The sequence below is a fragment of the Solanum stenotomum genome, chromosome 3 (genome assembly GCF_019186545.1).
Source record: "Solanum stenotomum isolate F172 chromosome 3, ASM1918654v1, whole genome shotgun sequence".
NCBI lineage: Eukaryota > Viridiplantae > Streptophyta > Magnoliopsida > Solanales > Solanaceae > Solanum > Solanum stenotomum.
In genome coordinates, this window is record NC_064284.1 from 14,708,139 (window position 1) to 14,725,591 (window position 17,453).

At 29.1% G+C, this 17,453-nt stretch overlaps 2 pseudogenes; both read left to right on the forward strand.

Moving 5' to 3' along the window:
* The first annotated feature begins 271 nt into the window (after nucleotides 1-271).
* Nucleotides 272-8,496, forward strand: LOC125858719 (trans-resveratrol di-O-methyltransferase-like; annotated as a pseudogene).
* Nucleotides 8,497-9,564: 1,068 nt separating this feature from the next.
* Nucleotides 9,565-11,039, forward strand: LOC125858628 (trans-resveratrol di-O-methyltransferase-like; annotated as a pseudogene).
* The last annotated feature ends 6,414 nt before the right edge of the window (nucleotides 11,040-17,453 follow it).

The window sequence follows — 17,453 nt, forward strand, 5'->3', positions numbered from 1 at the left end:
CCCCACCCCCTACCAGCCCCCACCCCCAAAAAAAAATTAAGTTTGTTCTAAAAAATATTTTCAATTTCAACAATTATTTTCTACTCTAATAAAAATAAAAGAAATTTTTCAAAAACATTTTTCATTCATAAATCAAACACTAAAAATCTTTTTCGAAAAATATTTTCTACTCACCAACCAAACATGAGAAAATAAGTCAAAAATCAACTTGTTTTCCAAGAAAACATTTTCTAGGAAAACATTTTCCTTCGTACCAAACACACCCTTAATTACTCCGTCTTCACGTCTTCTCCTTAAAGACGAGCCTAATAATTTGAGCATGATTCCTTTTATTCAAATGATACTTGATCCAATTATGATGGATCCGTAGCACTATCTCAGCCAATGGATCCAAAATGGCGGGCCTAGCTTCTCCATTTGCCACCACTCATGGCAAGCACATCTTTGAAGGAACCAAAATTTAACCGTCTATTTAATGATGCCCGTTTGGTCATGAGCGTGTTGATTCAAAATGGGAAGGGAGCTTTTGAAGGGTTGAAATCGTTGCAGGAGGCACTGGAACCGTAGCTAAAGCTATTATTTCCACAAATAAATTGTACTGTCTTAGATTTGCCTCATGTAATTGAAGGAAGCAATAGAACCTGAGCTATGTCGATCGGAAGAGACATATTTAACTCCATTCCTTCTGTCGATGCAGTTGTACTAAGGGGTCGTTTGGTTACGGTATAAGATACATCTTATTCATATATAAAAAGTTGCATTAGCTTTACTATGTTTGATAGATATTTTGTATGAAGTATAAAAGTCAACATAACTTATACCATGTTTGGTTGGTAAGAATTTAAATGTTATATAAAAATTATTCATGTATTTCCTTATTTATACGGTGTTTGGTTGCATTTTTTGTTGTCCTACATAATTAATATCAACATAACTTATGAGAGAATCTATGTATAAAGTTATGCAAGATAAAAGGTGGAATAAGTTAAGTGAATATTAGTTATATTAAAATGATGAATTACATATTTATCCTATTAATTTTATTTTTTTAAAATTGAAAACTTTATTGTTTTCCTATCTACCTTTGTTGTATTTATTTCGTTTTATATTGTTGTCAATCTTTTTGATATTACATATTTTTACTAACTCTTCTGAATTACGAATTACTCCTTTGTAGAAAATTTCTTTTGCAGATTGTTTACATATAATTTTAAATTTTTAAAAACACGTTGAAGACACTTTTTTAGTACAGCTGTTAGATTTTTTATGTTAAATATTTACATTTAAAAAATAAATTTTAATCAAACCAACATATGGAAAGAGAAAAATTATTTTTTTATAACAAAAAAAAAACTGACAACCTTCCACAAAGAATGGAAACCTGATAGAAGAGTTATAAATAAGCTATACTGTATTTCATAAATTTATCATTTCAGGTATTGTAAAAAAATTTATTTTATTTATTTTTAATTGGAAACTTTATTATTTTCCTATCTACATTTGTTGTTTTTATTTCTTTTTATATATAGACCATTTTCATTTCTTTTTATATGCTTACAGTTTTTATTTATTTATGCAAATATAAATAATTTTTTAATATTAGAAATTTGATTGTACATTTTTTGACGGTACATATGCTAATCAAATATTAGCATTATATATTATTCAATATATTCTCCATTTATTAGCATGTATTATTATTTTGTAAATAATATATATTAATAATTTACAACAAGTTTAATATTCAATAGTTAATAATTCATGTATTGTAATCTCTACATAACTAAATAATACATACATAATTAATATCCACATAGTTAATACCCGCATAACAAACCCAACATAACTAAGAGTCTATTTGGATGGGCTTTTAATCTAGTCAAATTGACTTAAAAGTCAGCTTTTGACTTATTAGAGTGTTTGGCAATTATCAAAGTGACTTATTTCAAGTCAAAAATAACTTATTTTAAGCCAAAAGCTAAAAGCTAGGTGAGGGGTGCTTCTTTTTTAAAAAAAAACTTAAAAGTCCTTTTATGTTGACCAAGTATATTACCTTTTTGCCCTTAATTCTTTTATATAATTCCCAAATTAACCCTAACATTATTATTATTATTATTATTATTATTATTTTGAAGTTGTGTCCTATCTGTAATAACATCGGGAAATTTTGAAGCAAAATCAATTGATCGTTGAATTGGGGTAACCTTCCCCTGGCAAATAAGATGTCCTAAAAATCTGACTTCAGTTTGAAATAAACTCATTTTTGGTTTAGGAATTACCAAACCGTTTTATATAACATTTTTCTTGAAAATGTCCAAATGTTTTATGTGCATTTCAAGAGTTTTTGAATAAACTAAGATATCATCAATATAGACAATGATAAAATTCAACTATGGGTTAAAAATATCATTCATAATTTTCTGAAATTCAGAAGGAGCGTTTTTCAACCCAAATGGCATAACATTCCATTCGTATTGTCCAAATGGAACATTAAAGGCAGTTCTATAAGAGTGCTCTTTAAATATTTGAATCTGACAATAACCTGATTTTAAATCAAATTTAGAAAATATATTAGTGTCGTATAATCTTGAAAGCAAATCCCTTTTGTTTGTAACAGGTAATAATAATAATAATAATAATTGTTTTAATAAAGTTCTCTATTATTTCGATTTGGATTTCTTCCTTGAATTCGGATGTTAACAAGCTAGATTGAAAATGACCACACGGATTACCGCCGGTCTTCTCAGATCCTGGTTTCGTTTGTATCAGAGCCTAGGAAATTTCATGGTAAATATGAGATTGATGTGAAGTATTTCGGCATAGATATGTTCTCTTAATCATGGATCTAGGAGATACTAGTACTAAAAGTACCCGACTGAAAGAGGTAGATATACCTCAAAATCTTGATTTGTTAAACAAATGGACTATTCCAAAAATCGATATAAAACCATTTATGATTATGGTTGGCTTGATAAGATCTCTGATAAACAGTTGATAAAAACTACTGAGCAATCTCTAGCGTTCAATTCGTCTGAACAGACTATTTGTTTATTGAATAAACGCGATATTGATGTTTATAGAAATCAATACAAATTCTTGCATATTGACATGGTTCAAATTGATTTCAAACCCCTAACTCTTAAAGGTTTATCAGAGACATTTTTAGTTGCTCTTCGCGATGCGAGAAATTTGAATTTTAGACAATCTTTGATGGGTTCGATTAAATCCACGATGGCCTATGGTCCAGTTTATTTTAACACTCAGCCAAATTTGCAATTATCTTTGACTGATTCTAATATATTAGATGCTTTAACTTTGAATGTTAAAACGCATGGTTATAATTATGCACCTGGATCTGAATTAATTTGTTTATCTTATAGAATCTATTTCAAATTACTTGCTACTTTGAATCCTAGATGTAAATTATATGATACATCTGATCAAACTATTTTAGTGGAAACTAATTTCGCTAAGTCTAAGGTCACTACTAGAAGACCTATAAAATGGGAAGAGATTAATTTTCCTACTACATGGACTTTAGACTCTGTTATACCTCCAGAACAAATGACTGTTGTTGTCACTAATTCTGAATATTCTCATATTACTCAAGATGTTGATGGAAAGATTTGTATTCAGTTTGATGAAAAAAGTGTTTCTTATAATAGACATTCTTTCTCTTCTGATAGAAGATTACTTGTCATCCAACACATCTCACTGATTGACCCTAGTTATGGTCCAGCTCGAAATCATGCTACTTCTTTGTATACTTTATCTTTGGTCATATCTGCTAATAAAAATAAAATTAAAATTAATCCTCGATTAAATATTATTCAAACAAATGATAAATCATCTGATATTTTTTATAAGGATATTCCTTCTGTATCCGAAATGAATTTCAATCTTAATGATACTTAATGATGAATGTACACTAAATTGATTTTAGTCCAGGTTCACTGGCACGAAAGTATATTCAAAACGAATTTGCAAGTGATAAATGGATCCAGTTTAAGACTTGATTTTTTGACACCTACAACCCAGAGGATCTGCATAATATTTCTCAAGAGTTTTATGAAACTTGTGCTTTGCATAATGATATTATGTTCTTCGTACCTTGGTTTATAACCACTTATTTACCTTTGTTCATCAAAGTACTTGAACAATCTTACAAAGATGAATCAGGTAATATTATTAAAGTTATTTATCCGCCTCAGGCACCATTCATACTTCCTAATAATACAGGTATTACTTTCACGGCTTTCCTAAAATTCAATGAAAATGATGTGGCTACAATAAATATTAACGAGATTAATAATCTCATTTCTCAAAACAACTATTTAGGTCTTTATGTGAAAGTTCTGGAAAGCATATTAGTTCTCTTGATCAGAAATTGGATGATCTGACAATTCTAATTGATCAGATTAAAAATGATTTAAAACCCTCTGAACAGGCTTCTTCGTCAAAAAACCTGATGTGCCTATTCTGGGACCTCTTTAAACCACTCTTTGATCTTGAAAATCTTCTTGATAATAAGTTTTCACAATTTGGGGCAAAACCCATCAGTTTATCTGAAGATTTCGCAGATGAAATGGAAATCACCTTTGATTTTAAAAATCAAGTTAAATTAGAAATTAATAAACTTCGTGGTTATCCCAAGAAGAATAGTGGTAATAATAAGTATGTTCATCAACCTAGTATGCAAACGTATTATTATTCCCGTCCAACTCCTCAAGACGTTCTGATAGAAGAACGTGATTGAAACCAAACTAATACTTCTTACAGCGGAAGTGAGATTTATGAATGGAATCTCGACGATTTGACTGATAGGCAATTAACTATACTTGTTCATAGAATGCTTATGTATGCTACTATTTGTAAGAGTGTTAATAATACCGATAGAACTATTTGCAAGATGATAATTGCAGGTTTTATTGGCCAACTTCGAGGCTGGTGGGATAATTATATGAGCACGGAGGCAAAAGCCGATGTAATCAATGTTAAGGCCACTAATGAAGGTATTGATAACCTAGGATTTGCCTTAGTAAAAAATAGAGAAGACGTTGTTTATACCCTAGTCTTGACTATTCTCGAACATTTCATGGTAGATTTACCAATCAATATGAGACTGGCCGTTCTTTGCTAAATGGTCTTCGATGTAGGCCTTTAGGAGAATTCAGGTGGTATAAAGACACCTATCTAAGTCGGGTAATGAAACTACCCGAAAACGATCTTGAACACTGAAAAGCTAAATTCATAGCCGGCTTACTTTCTTTATTTGCCGAAAGAGTTAAAAAAAACTCCAAGGAATTTGCAAGGTGCTATTTCTTATGGCAATTTTACTTATGGAAAATTAATAGGAGTTTGCACCTAAGAAGGTATTAATTTGTGCAATGAATTAAAACTCTCTAGGCAGCTTAACATTGATAAGTTTAGAGAAAGATCTCAGTTATGAGATTTTTGCGTTCAATTTGGTTTGCCAGATTCAGGAAAACAAACTAAACCTAGAGAATCTAGAGACTCTAATCCAGATAAACCTCATAGGAAGAAGATCTAGGCGAAAGTCTAGAGAAGAACGAGAAGAGCGAAGGACTCATCGTAAATCTAATAGATTTACCAAGAATAGATCTAGGCGAGATCTCGCAAAGATTAAGTGTTACAAATGTGAAAAATTCGGGCATATAGCACCAAATTGTAGGCTTGAAAAGCTTAAAACTCTAGAGTTAGAGGACGATGTGCACGATAAGGTCTATAGTTTCTTATACACCTCTGGTTCTGAGTCCGATTATGATGATGCCGATTATTCTGAATCAGGATCAGAAACTGATAAACCTGAAACTTCTGGTAATACTCAGTCAGCAACTATAGATGCTTGTAAACGTAGAGGTGATATTTGCTCTTGTGAACATGATGAATTTTATAAATTACAATCTCAATTTGAAGATATGAATGTTAATACTATTACTTCTGATAATGTGATAGAACTTTTAAAAGAAGTTACTGACAACACGTTGCGTGAAAGGATTATTCAGCTTGCTGCTAATAATAAGGCTGGCTTTTCTAATGTTGTTAAAAAATTAAAAAATGAGTTTGAATATTCTGCTCCTTATTCTTTATCTGAAGTTAATAATAGACTTTCTAATCAGCATGTTATTATTCGTGATACTTATTTTAATGACTTAAAGGGAGAAATCGAACTGTTGAAACAAGAGATTAAATATTGTTCAAACAAATGATAAATCATTTGATATTTCTGATAAGGATATTCCTTTTGTATCCGAAATGGATTTCAATCAATGGAATCTCGACGGTTTGACTGATAGACAATTAACTATACTTGCTCATAGAATGCTTATGTATGCTACTATTTGCAAGAGTGTTAATAACACCGATAAAATTATTTGCAAGATGATAATTGCAAGTTTTACTGGCCAACTTAGAGGTTGGTGGGATAATTATATGAGCACGGAGGCAAAAGCCGTCGTAATCAATGCTAAGGCCGTTAATGATACTTAATGATGAATGTACACCAAATCGATTTTAGTCCAGGTTCACTGAATTGTCTTGGAAATCAAATCCAATAGCTTTTGTCCGTATAATGACTTGTCTTAGTGACTTCGTCTAGTAAGTCATGGTCTCAGCACTCTAGTCAAGAAACCATATATAAATTTATGCATAGTTAGATAAAGTCTAGATCTTTCATAGTAGATATAAAAGTGAAGTTAGTTATCCGACATAGCTATAATTCTTTAGCCGGACATAGTCACGGCTTAGATCGGAGAATTTAATAAAGTAAATTAAAGACAAGAAAGGAAGAATATTAGTACCTTAAAACATTCTTTATTTGACTGGCAGTCTCCAGCAAACTCACAACTTATAATACAAGAGAAGAGAATAAGAGAGAAAGTACAAAAGAGAGAGAGTGATTCCGAAAATCTGCCCCTTCTAAAACAAAACAAACTTATTTATAGAAACTAAAAAGCATCTAGGAATAGTAGTAGAGGGTCCCCTATGTGGGTCCTAGAAACAGTATATCTACTGTTGCAACAGTGTTTCTACTGTTGATAATGCTTATCCGCTAAATCTTATCTTTAAGTTTTGAAAGGAAATCTTCTGCTTTCTTCGGTGTGTCTTCTGAAACCGACCTTTCTGATTCATATGACTGAGCCTCGTGAGTATTATCACTTGTTTCACTATGCATAGATGAATCTGATTTTGCGTAGTGCGTTATATTAAGAAGAAGGTTTTTCTTGACTTCTTTCAAATAATTATTAATCATTTTATTTTGATCATCCTCATCTTGATTAGAAATTCTTCTTGCCATATGTCTCACTGAAGTGTCAGCAATTATTCCTTTATGAGGAATTGATTTTTTTTTTAATTATTATTATTATTATTATTATTATTATTATTATTATTATTATTATTAGTATTATCTAAAATAAGTTGCACATATAAAATTAACTTAAATAATAAATTTATATTCCTCTTATAAATAATTTGTGATGAAAAAGAAATGTGTGAATGATAGACAATTATTATTACTTATGAATGTAACTAAAATAAATCTTAAATCTTTCCTTTTGATTTATTCAAATTATATATTTTTAAAATCTACAATAAGTTGCGCATATAAAATTAACTTAAATAATAAACTTATATTCCTCTTATAAATAATTTGTGATGATAAAGAAATATATGAATGATAGGAAAATATTATTACTTATGGATGTAAAATATAAATTAATTTTGTTTTAATTTTTTTTATGTATAAAAACCTTAAATTAGTCAACTTTTTATCATGTTAACAGCTTTAAGGTATTTCAGACATTTTGATTAAAAAAAAGTGTTTACTAGCACTTATTTGCCAAACACATCAACAACTTTTTTTTCAACTGCAACACTTTTATCCAAACGCATAACTACTTATTTTAAAAATAAGTTCCAGCACTTTAAAAAGTTACTTTTTTTAAGTCAATCCAAACGGACTCTAAACCCTGCAAAACTAAACCATGCATAACTGATACCTGCATAACTAAACCCTGCATAACTCTAACCAGTAACCAAATGGTCCCTAAAGGTACGTAACTTAAAATTCATATTACAATACTCTGTAAATGTACATGTACATGTAGGTACTAATGTTTTACCTTTGATGGAATCATATATTATAAGCAGTTAGTACTACTTGACTGGGAGGACGAAGATTGTATAAAAATATTGAAGAAATGTAAAGAAGCAATTTCAAATAAGGAGAATGGAGGAAAGGTGATCATCATTGACATGGTACCGACAGATCATAACGAGTAACGGCGACAATAAGTCATATGAAACTCAACTTTTCTATGACATGCTTATGATGGTTGCTGTTTCTGGAAGACAAAAAAGGGAACAAGAATGGGCAAAACTCTTCTATGATGCTGGTTTTAGTGACTACAACATTATTCCTATCTTAGGATTAAGATGTGTTATTGAGGTTTACCCTTAATTGGACAAATTAAATAAAACATGACCCTGCATATATTTAATATTTTCCATTGCCACTAGTAATAATAAAAATAATAGAAGCCAGTAATTAATCTAGTGAAGATTGTTCCTTTCCGTTTTTTATGTGTTAATAAAAAGAACTCTTGTATTGTTATGCGCATGAATTTTGAGTACTTCGGCTTCTTCCATTCAAAAAGAGATAGGTAGTCTTTCCCTGGTAAATACTTAGCTTCTAGAAGTGAAGCAGACATTATTGAAGAAAAGAATTCAATCGTAATCTTGCTTTTTGTATTTTAATCTTCTAAAGATAACTATTCAACAAACAAAATTCCTTGAAAGTAATGTTTTATTTCATGAGAATCTGATGAAGGGTTATAATGTGATAAAACAATTTTTTGGACAAAAAACAATGGTGTACCGTAGGGCGGTAAAATGGTTTAATAAATCCGACCCATTAATTAGATATGGGTCCGATAAACGATTTTATAAAAATGAATCAAATATCCACTAGAAAAGGGTTATTGAGATAAATAATATGGATATTCATATCATCAACGGAAAATGGTTAAAATTGCTCCTGAACTATGTGAAATAGACTACTTATACTGTCCGTTATGTAACGTTCCAAAAGCATACAATAGAAGCCAATACTCTATCTTATGTTCCCTGTTTGTGCATTATTGGAAATGTTATTCTTCATCTCCTATGTGTTAACAAAGGAACCGGCCTCTTGTATAGTTATTTATTTTCCTTTTATTAATGATATTCCTTAATTCCTAATGCAGAGTGTATGCAATAATAAATGTTTTAGTACAATTTTCGAACTGGAAAATTTTGGTCAAAATGTGAATGATATACCAAGACAACATTTCATATTTAGAAGGAAAGTCATCAAAATATAAATGACTTTCCAATAGAAATTTGATTTACGACAATACTTACCATATCTTAAGAAATCAAATTTTATGTATAGTGAATCTCCTTAATTCTTCTAAATATAGCATGTTATTTATCACATGTCTACTAATTTATCTTATAAATATAGATTTCATAGTCACAACATTACACATCTCAAACAAAAAATCTCACAAAAATGGCACTGCCTAATAATATTGGATACGAAACTAATGAAGTCCTTGCTGCTCAAGCACACATAGCGAACCATGTGTTGAATTACATCAATTCTATGTCACTCAAATGTGCAATTCAGCTCGGAATTCCAGATATCATTCATAGCCATGACCCCATCCGATTTAGTGAATGCTCTCCCTATCAACAAATCGAAAGGTCACAATTGTATTTATCATCTCATGCGTATTATAATTCACGCTGGCTTCTTTACTCAAGGAGAAGAAAGTTATTTACTTACTCCAACTTCGCGTCTCCTCCTTAAAAACGAGCCGTTGAGTCTAGCCCCGTTTGTTCAAGCACAATTGGTTCCAATTTTAATGGATCCACGGCACTCACTCGGTGAATGGTTCGCGAACGGGGACTCTACCCCATTCGCGACTGCTCATGGGAAGCCATTTGTTTGAATATGCAGGGGATGACCCGAGGCTTAACCGTTTATTTAACGAAGCTATGGGAAATGATGCATGGTTGATCACGAGTGTGTTGATTAAAAATGGTAAGGGAGTTTTTGAAGGGTTGAAATCGTTGGTGGACGTTGGAGGCGGCATTGGAACTGTGGCTAAAGCCATTTCTAATGCTTTTCCAGAGTTGAAATGCTCTGTTTTCGATCTGCCCCATTTTGTTGAAGGCTTGGAAGGGGGCATAAACTTGAGCTATATTGGTGGAGACATGTTTAAGTCTGTTCTATCTGCCGATGCAATTTTACTAAAGGTACTTGTCCTTCATTTAATTCGTTCATAATTTGCTTGCGTCAAAATGAATTGGGTCAAAAGTAATCAAATGACGGATCATGATAATAGTTTGAATTGCAATTTGACCCGTTATTACCCGATAATTTGATGAGTCATTTTAAGTTCAATTTGTTACGTTAAGTTAACAAATGGATCATGACTCAACTAGTTTAGTCTTAGTCGGATTGAATGGGCTATTAAAAGTTGCGTTGATTTTACTATCTCTTGTTTTAGCTTTTCTTCGATTTGTCTTGTTTTTTGTGTTGAATGGATTTTATGGGTTGATGTCAAGCAGTGGATATTACATGATTGGAGCGACGAAGACTGTGTTAAGATACTGAAGAAATGCAAAGAAGCAATTCCGAGCAAGGAGAGTGGAGGAAAGGTGATTGTGATTGACATTGTGATTGATAATCAGAAAGGAGATGACAAATCATTTGAAACTCAGTTGTTTTCAGATGTGCTGATGATGGTTCATGTTTCTGGAAAAGAAAGAAATGAACAAGAATGGGCAAATCTGTTCTCTGATGCTGGATTTAGTGACTACAAGATTAGTCCTATCTTGGGATTAAGGTCTGTTATTGAGGTTTACCCTTAATATAGAGTTGGTCAAATAGAATGTTAGCTGAGTGATGCATTTGGAATTTTTAGAATAAGGTAATATTAGAAAGCAAAGAAATCTTTTTTTATATGGTAATAAAGGAGACGTTTATGACTTCTGATTGCAACTTTTGTGATGATTGATTGTTGATGCTTGATAATGGAACCAGACCACAACAAACTTGCAATTCAACTCTTCTTTTATGGAGTCTGAGCTGATTAAGAAAATGGAGTATGAAATTTTATTTAAATCTTTGCCTGTTGAACCTCTCTTTATTTTTCTTATAATCTATGATCTTATATATTATGGTCTAGAGATTTCTTTCGAGAAAAAATTGAAAATCTTACGCAAAAATGTTAGACAACAGTCAAAAGTTAGTCTAATGTTTTTATTCATAAAGTTGAGCGATATATATATAATACAACACTAGACCGAGTCTAATATTGTTCGGAAAAGTGATGGTTATATTCTACAACTTTTAAAAATAGAAACAAAATTTAAAGAGAAAAATTTAAAAATAACAAACATAATAGACATAATAAGGCTTTATAGCTATAGTTTCGATAACTGCACTCCATAGCTACAGTTTTGTTTGTTATGGAGATTGTGGTTTGTATATTTCTGCTCGTTTTTATATTCGTTTGCAAATATACAAATAGGTTATGTCTATATAATTATGTATTTATACATTTTCAGAACCCCGTTTGTATATTTCGCTTGTCAATATACAAACATGGTAATTTATTGTGAATTTTTCATAAATTGTATACAAATAGCTAGAGTAAACGTATACAAAATTCTGGATTTATTCAATTAAGAACCGAATTATATAAATTATAGATTTATACAAATCAAATGAATTATGAATATGAATTTGTATGAATCAGCCTTAACTTTAGCAGATTTCATTAGTGTAAAGTGTAAACCAAGTCCAAGCGAGAAGGCCCATAAGCTCAAAATTCAAACCTTGTGTTACATGACTTTTCTCTACTTAAGAAAATTGAAGTCAAGTTTCATTATAGTGAATAATGATCATTGACTATTATTATTCCTACTGGCCACTACAAGACAAGGATAATTAAATCAACAAAATACTTTTTTAAAGAAATAAAACAAAATTGAGGATATGGAAAGAGAAATATTGGAGGGAATTACAACGTGGAGAATCGAACACCCATCAATAAAGTGAAAATTCAAGCAGCCAATCAACTAAGTTCTATATTCATCGGTGAAAATGAATATTGTTGATATATATATTAATTAGCGAATGTAAATATTGTTGGTCGGGCAACCAATTGTCTAAGTTCTACTCATTGGTCATTAATCATTATAATAAATAAAAAGTTATACATGTTGGAATGATGATTGTCAAATGAAACTACTCTTATACTTGTCATTGCTCATCAAGTTTCTTTGAACAATTGAACTTTTAATTCATCAAATCGACATCACAAAAAGGTACAGATTAACCGGTTGTTTAGCTCAAAAAATATGTTACTACACCATTTTGTTGACTTTTGCTTATTCCGTTTCCTTTTTCAAGAGTCAAAATATATATATATATGAATTTTAACCTACATTTTAAGATGTATTTGCTATTATATTAATATAAGATGAATTACAACTTAAAGTATTTTCGTATATTTTTTAAATATTTAAATTTTATTCTAAAATATTAACTGAATTTAATTTAGTTTAGCTTCAAGCCTTCAACAATTGGTCAAAATTGACTCTTGAAAAGTGAAACATGAGAAATAAAAATTAAACGGAGGAAGTCTCTCCTACCGAATTTAGGAGTTGAAGATGACAAACAATTACTACTACTATTTTAACTTTTAAGTCCAAATTTGAATTGAAATAATTTATTAATATAGTGGCTATAACAACAACGTACCCTATCGGGCATTAACTCTGAAGTGTCTATTCTTGTTTTCTTAATTTAATAAATCTTCTGAATTGACCTGCTGATTAATGAGGAGATAATAGGTAATTGCTTCATAATTAATGTAGTGTTTGATTGATGTTATATAAATTTAATATAAAATTTAATTGATTGTATAAAAAGAAACAAGTGTTTCATAATTAATGTACTGTTTGATTGATGTTATATAAGCATTAAATTATGCATGAATTTAATATTACTTTATGCTAGATAGAATGTGGAAAAAAACATGTGTGAATTTAGCAGTGTTTGCCCAAATACAAATGGCTTAGAGTTTTACCAAAAATAAATGGCTACTCAATTCTTTAATCTTATATATGTATTACGAAGTTCACTAAATATTCATAAATATTTGATTGTGAACACATATTTCAAATTTTGAATTGGTCTCTATTAGAATAGGTATATTAAGAGTGCAAGGATTATATACTAGTTGAAAACACAATTTTCTTTTAAATTAAGTAATTCATGTGTAATAGTCTATTATTTGTAATTATGGTATAACATTAATTCTCTTATTATTAATCACTCTCATAAAATCTCAATGCAATATAATCCCCACAAAAATAACATTAGTCTTACATTTCCTTTTTTCACTTTTTATAGGCCCATCATACTTCTATATTTCAAATAGTCTTAAACCTTTTTCCCCAACCCTATTGGCCAATTTAACTTTCTCCCAATCAGAGCAAACAACCTGGCACCAAAAACATCATAATTTTACAGCTTGTTTCACTTTCCCAAACCTATGCTTAATTATTAATCAACTAAGCATCTTTCACTTTTCTGGTGACTAGTATTGCAGTTAGAAAGCCACATCCATCAAGGTGTAAAGTGTTTTATTTTTTTTGGGCATTATATTGATATTTGAAGGTTATTAGTCCAACTAATTTGAAATCGTGTTGAGTAGATTCATTTAAGATCAGCTAATGCATTTTTCTACCAAAAGGTGTATTTGGTACTCCTAAAGAAAATATACTTTTCATTATATTTGTTTTCTCTGAAAAATAATATTGCGATTTCTTATTTTTTTTTAAATATTTGATAAATAAGCAGAAAATATTATTAAGGAAACATTTATACATAATTTAGGTAGAGATGCTATGCTTTAATTTTCATTTAGAATAGCAACACCCTTTGAAGGACTAGCCAATGATCACTTGTAGAAGGGGATGCAGAATTAAGCTTGATTTTGTGAAGTAGCACTGAGCTTCTTGTGTTCTCTTTTTTATCAGTCTCTCAAATAACATCATGCAACCCCACCCCATTACCTACCACATTGAATGTGGTGACTTTCATGATTCTTCTCCCTCATTACATTTCTTAATAATTAAATAATTAAATATATACGTACTTTATAAGCATATAATCATGATTGGATGTACTTCCTTAGTTCACTTTTTGCTTATTAATAGCTCGTTTGAATTGACTTAAAAAGTAGTTTTTAAGCCAAAAATAAAAAGTCAAATTTAAATTACTTCTAAATAAAAAAAATAAAAAGTAGTGGGAGGCCTACTTTTGGTTTTTGACTTATTGAAGTCATTTTTAATTTATTTTAAGTCATTTTTTACCCTGTCAAACACTTCCTAGCTTATTTTAAGTCATTTTGACTTATTTTAAATTATTATTTTTATTTTTCAAACACTTTCAGAAGTAAAAAACTGACTTAAAAGTAGATTTGACCAACTTTTAATCCAATACCAACACCCTCTAAGTCACTTTTACTAATCTTGAAAGTTAAATTGAAGTAGGTTGATTTAATTTTTTAAATTTTAAATTTAGATATTTGAAAATTATATGAAAAATACTATAAATTGTAATCTTTTGTATATTAATATAATTAAAAATGCATTTTAAAATATTAATCAAAGTTCATGTAATTTAATTCTCAAAAAATAAAATGTGATAAATAAAAATGAATGAAGAGAGTAAAACACACTTGAGTGTCTTTGCTAAATAGGAGGGGAGTTCTATGAATCAAGTCATTATGTTACTTTTCCAAATTATTATCTTTTCCATATAAACCCCCCATCTTTAATAAGATTAGCTATAACATTTCATTGAATTTTTTTTTTCATTTAAAAGTATATATAATTTGATTTGGGTTCTTATCAAATTTTCAACGTATCAATTTGTATTCCCCTTTGAAATAATTATCTTGATTCTGTTCTTTTTTGAAAAAAATACATTAAAAAGTCTTAGTTAGACAATAAACCTAGGACCACCATATTTTTTTATTATAATAAATGGAAATCTACCTATACCTTGAGAAACTTTTCTTTATATTCTTCTTGTGGACCTCTAATATCCCCATCAACCCCCCCACCCCCACCCCGGAATTCTTTTTTATTTATTTTTGTAGAAAAAAGTCCTCCATTTTATGTTTTTGGACTTTGTATAGTGAGTTCTGAAATTTAAGTCATTTTCAGTCTTTCGTAGCCTCTTTTACATTTTATTCCTTTCAAACTAGCTTCTCTTTTTTCTTCAGTTCAAACGACTAAATTTGACAATTTAGATTTTTTAAGTCAAACACAACTTATTTTAAAGACAATCCCCCATTCATTAATGTCACTATTCCTTTATTATTACAACATTGTTAAATTAGGAAAAAAGTTGTATCATGTATGAGAGGATCATGGGATAAAACAATATTTCGTGATCTCAATTTATAAGATTAGTTTTTTCAAAACAATTTTTCATGATATATATATTTTTTTATAAATGTATTCTACCTATAACAATAGTGGACATCATTATACTGTACTTACACATTATCTAAAAAAATTGTCCTCTCTTGTAACAGGTTTACTCAAATAGATGGAAGAGAAGGCTATCAAATATTTTGACCTTACATTTTTGTGATTAAAAAAAAATACTACCTTTACTTAAAAAAAATCATTTTAACTTATTTCACGCTCATTACAAAATATAATTTACTAAATTATTCCTATTTATTAATGTTTATTGAAAATTAAGCATTATATATTAAAAAAAGGTAATTCTTTAATACAAATATATAATTGGAAAAATATATTAAAATTTCAAAATAACTTCTTCTTTGTTTAGCGAAGTGATATTTATTTTGGGATGAAAAAAATATAATTGTTGTTTTAGAAAAAAATGTGAAATGATGTAGGGGCCGATTACAATTGGTAACCTCACCCAAAAACATTGCTTCGTAAATCGTAATAAATGCAAAAGATGCTATTTGTTAAATACTCCCAGAGAGGTAGGTGAGTTTCTCACCAATATATAAACCATTGTCTAATGCTTTGTTCATTCAATTTAATAATTATATGACTCCACATTTTTACCATATGTTGTTCTACTATAATAAGTAATGTAGTGTTAAGTATTTAATAGGAATAGTTTCAGAGACCTCCTGTCATGTCAGATTTCACTCTATAAAAAGTAATTTTGTGAAATTTATAAGTAAAAAAAAGATGTTTGTGTCATATGGTCTTAACTTAAAGATATGTAAAATGTATTGAATTTTTTTTTTAATTTTGTGATATTCAACATATCACGCGGAAAGTTAAAATTAAGAAATTGTTAAAAAAGAAAAGAGACATTCTTTTTAAAATTGACTAAAAAAGTATAAGAAACACATTAAAACGGAGAGAATAATTTTTATGTGCACTTGTTCTTATCAACAAGTAGATTTATATTCCAATTACTATTACAATTAGAGGTTGTCATAGTAAGGTATTGAAAATTTTGGTTCATTAATTTTTATTTTTGATTTTTTAATATATTATGCCATTATCATATTAAATTAATTTGATATGATTCACTATTTTAAAGTTTGATTATGATATTTTGTGATATGGTAAATAATTAATCTGATTGACTTCAACTTACATATACTTATATAATAGGAAATTATAACTGCGATTTTTAAAGAAACATCTTAATTATATTATAATATCTTACTCATGTTGAAATATTCAACATAAAGTACAACACAATTTTCTTTTGTTAATCAATCATTTAAAAAAACACATTTTAATCAAGATAAAAGTAGTTAAAATTTCAATGTCAAATAATTAATTTTATCTAATTATAATTTTATATTTGTTATCAGCATATATAATAATAACATATGAATTTTATATATAACTACATATTCAAATATGATTTTTAATATTTCAATATCAAAAGATTTAATTTTGATATGATATTAGTATCTTCTATACTATTCACACTCCTAATTACAAGTAGATTATGTAGCTAGCATCCATGGTGATCCTAGAGTCTAGGACATCTAATCTAAGAAGACATTAGAACAAGTACAATAACACTTAATAGTATCATTTACTACTTTTCTCATTTCATTAATTATAAATTAAACTCCGTTATCTATCATGTCATTAATTAGAGGAGCATGTTTGACAAATGATGATTGAACGAAAAAAATATTCCCTCCCTTCCTTTTTTTAATGGTCACAATTTCCTTTTTTAAAGTTAAATAGTGTACATTTTTATCAACATTTTTAATGTGTATTTTTTTTATCATATCAATATTAAAAAAATGTAAACTTATAATACTTTACATATAATTTAAAAA